This window comes from Zingiber officinale, chromosome 5B (assembly GCF_018446385.1).
Source record: "Zingiber officinale cultivar Zhangliang chromosome 5B, Zo_v1.1, whole genome shotgun sequence".
Classification (NCBI taxonomy): domain Eukaryota; kingdom Viridiplantae; phylum Streptophyta; class Magnoliopsida; order Zingiberales; family Zingiberaceae; genus Zingiber; species Zingiber officinale.
In genome coordinates, this window is record NC_055995.1 from 46679829 (window position 1) to 46683727 (window position 3899).

The 3899-nt window shown below is 38.1% G+C and overlaps 1 non-coding gene across 1 annotated transcript; it reads right to left on the reverse strand.

Annotated features, from left to right (window-relative positions):
• Window positions 1-3583: 3583 nt before the first annotated feature.
• Window positions 3584-3689, reverse strand: LOC121988160. Its single transcript, XR_006113904.1, has one exon. It is a non-coding gene; the product is annotated as a small nucleolar RNA R71 (small nucleolar RNA).
• Window positions 3690-3899: the final 210 nt, after the last annotated feature.

Consider the following 3899-nt stretch of genomic DNA (forward strand, 5'->3'; position numbering starts at 1 on the left):
TGATCACAAAAACTATCAGAGATAACAAGTTCATATCACTTAGAAAGATGAAACCTCTCTATTTTCTGGGAAATATGTAGATTTATTTCTGATCGGTGTTAAAAAAAAGTAATCTTGAACTCATAGAGGAATGATCTAAGCATTAGATCTGCATACAACTATGTGCTATTGCTACAGATTGCTGATCGGCATAAAAAAAAAGTCATCTTGAACTCACAGACAAATGATCAAGCATTAGATCTGCAGATACCTCATTAGATCTAATGATCAAGCATTAGATCTACACTCATTAAGATAAGATCCATATAGTTAAGCCCAAATAATTAAGACAAACACATCACGATTAACATGATAAAGGTACAAATAGTAGCCACTTGATTGCTTTGAAAACACTCCAGAATTCTAGCCTTCAATCTGGAAGAAAAACAAGAGTTGCAAGGATCTTCAATGGTTACTTTGAACACTACATTTCATTAACTTAAACAAAAAATCAGAGTGGTTTTATTATTTTTAATATTTTTATACTTATTCAGCTTTTTCATATTTTTGAAATGCTTCATTATTTTTAATTTTTTATTCAGTTTTTAAGTGAATGAATGGGATGAGAAAACGACGATCGATATTCTTCTCCCACCTTTGTAGCTAAGACAATAAACAGTGAAAGTTTAAAAGAAGAGCTTGAAAAATGTCCCAACTTTTTCTTCATTTTTATCCATCTACCACTCTTTTAAGTTTCATAATGTACAAACAAATTTCGCTTTAAACTAAGAGAAAACTTACCGCGTGTGATAAATAAAAAAAATATTAGTAACAAAAAAGAACCTGAAAGGCTCTGAAAGTCTAGAATTCTGGCAGCAGCCATCCAGCTCTGTTAGTGCTTCTTCAACACGATCACCAAGCAGATGTAGCTGCATATAAAGAAATGTTAATTAGGCAGCATACACAAAAGAAAATTTGCAAAGAACCCAAATAAGGGGTTTAATAATGCTCATCCAGCTAAATTGGTATATAGTTAGATGCACATCAAAGGGTAAAATTGAGAAATCCGTAAACGATGCTGCAGGGGAAAATTCATTGAGTGGAAATTACCCAAAGATTTCAAATCAACTTCTCACGAAGACACAAATTCGACTCTAAATCATTCCGAAACCCTCCAATTAGGAACCAAAACTTCAAGGAAAGCTCGAATCACTTCTGACCTCTCTGTGACCCATTCTAACAAACAGGTAACGTGCAACTCTCTACAACTTGTTCATCATGGAAAACACAACACAACTCAACCTCAAATCATCGAACACCAGCCAAAATCTCTAGGAAAACCTACTGTGAACACATCAGAAATCACTGTCAAACAATTTTGGGTAACATACGCAAACCAAGCAGTAACCTTCAACCGAAACCTCCAACAAGAACACATCCCACCGAGAAGAATCCAACCCGAATCGTATACAAAGAAAAACCAATCAAACACATCCACAGAAGAGGAAAACATATCGAAAGCGTCTACAAAAGAAGTAAATCAAAACATCTCCAGGAAGAACAATCAAAGCCTTTACCAGAAGAAAACCAGTCGAAATCCATACCAAATCCTCACTTTCTATAGGTTTTCCACCCCACTATACCTCATGGATTTCGAGTTATCACAGGTAGATACACTTGCCTCTTTCTTCTTCGTCTCGCCTCCACTCGTCCTCGCGTTGTGCCCCGTCAGCTGTGGCGCCGCCTGCGAAGCTCAGCTAGGCAGCGAAATGGCGCGACGAGTGGCTCTGTCGACTCGGGAAAAATGGAAAGAAGAGAAGGGTCGGCGGAATCGGGCAGGGAGATGTGACGAGGAAATGAACCCACTGTTCAAAGGGGACGGCGACGGCGAGAAATCGAGGGAGCGGAAGTTGAGGCGGCGCCAGCAGCTAGGGTCGAGGGAGGCGCGGTACCAGGACTTGCAGACGAAGGGGACGGCGACGGCTAGATCTCCGAGGGCGAGACAGCGGAAGGGGAAGAGGGAGATGAGGCTGAGGTTTAGGTTTAGGTTTAGGTTTATGTTGAGAGAAGGGGCACGATATTGGTTTAGGTTTGGAGGGAATTTTGTGAAGTCTTGTAAATTTTGGCCGGTGAAAAAATTAAATTATTTAAGAAGGGGTTTATTAACATCGGATTTTAAAAACCGATGTTAAAATCGGTGTCTATTAACCAAAAAAAGGGCGCTCATAGACATCGCCTAAAAAACCGATGTCTATGAGCTAAAATCTGCGCTCATAGACACCGATTTTTAGAAAAACCGGTGTAAAATACTCAAAGACTTCGGTTTTAGCCTAAAACCGATGTTGTTCCACTGATGTCTATGAGCGATTTTGTTGTAGTGGTAGGATGGATTTTGTGATTAGTTTCTTGTATCTTGATAGATTAATAAGTTGTGGGCTTCTATGTTGATATCCGAGGAAGGCATAGTAATAGGTGCGCTTCTGTGTAAGGACAACGTAGGTTCACGTCTAATTGATCATATTTAGATACATTTCTCAGTCCTTAGCCGGTTATCTATTGCAAGAGACAACCGGCAACTTTCTACAAGTGTTTGGCAATTGAGGGATAAGAATTGGTGAACCATTTACATTCAAGAAATCTTACAAAGAAACCGAAACTCCTAGAATCTCCCTTATTATAACCCAAAACACTAAACTCTTGTTTGTTGATCTATAATATTAGATTTGTTTACCTTCACTTTGCATTTGAAACGATTGGATAGTTGTTTAGCTAATTCGCATTGAGACATTTCTAGTGCTTATTCCAGTCCCTGTGGATACGATATTCTTTTATATTACTTGCGACATTTTCGTACACTTGCGGAGCGTGACAAGTTTTTGGCGCCGTTGCCGGGGACTGCGCTATAACATTAGGAATTATCAATTGAGTTAGACTAAACATAACATTTTTTTTCCTTTCATATTGCATAGTTGTAACTAATCATTAGATTTCTGTTTTTATTTTCTTGTATAACTCTTACTTCTTGTTAATTCTTTTTGTACAAATTCAATTATGCATTTTTGATTCTTTCATTTTTCTTTTTCTGTTGAATTGTCATTTGTTATCTTGTTCTTGTGTATGCGAAGATCTAACTTTGCAGGGGAATTCTTTCCTTTTGACCCTGAGATTGACAGAACTTTCCATAAAAGAAGAATTCTGCAAAGGCAAATTGAAGAACAGAAACATTTGAACATGGCGAATAGACCACTCAAGGATTATGCAGCACCTTATGCAAGAGGTTTTCGATCTAGTATTTCAAGACCTCCAGTGGAAGCTAATAACTTTGAGATCAAACCCGCAATTATATCTATGGTGCAGCAGAACCAATTTGGTGGAGGACCTCATGAAGACCCCAATCAACACTTAAAGGTCTTTTATGAAATATGTGGTACCATGAAAATGAATGGAGTTCCTTCAGAAGCAGTTAGATTGTTATTATTTGGGTTTTCCTTAAGAGATAGGGCAAAGCAATGGCTGAATTCTTTGGCCCCTAATAGCATCACCACTTGGGAGCAGTGTGAGCAACAGTTTCTTGATAAATTCTATCCACCAAGCAAAACAGCTCATATGAGGAATTTAATTGCAAGCTTCAAGCAAACTGACTCAGAATCTCTTTTTGAAGCATGGGATAGATATAATAGTATGCTCAGACAATGCCCACATCATGGGTTGGAAAGATGATTAGTGTTGCACACTTTTTACAATGGTATCAACTATCATACCAAAGTGTCCCTTGATTCAGCTGCTGGAGGGGCACTTATGAATAAAAGTTTAGATGAAGCTGAAGAAATTATTGACAGTGTAGCACAAAATCATCATCAATGGGCAAATGAAAGAAGTGGTGGCTATTCTTCTGTAAACCCAACAATTAAAGCATCAGG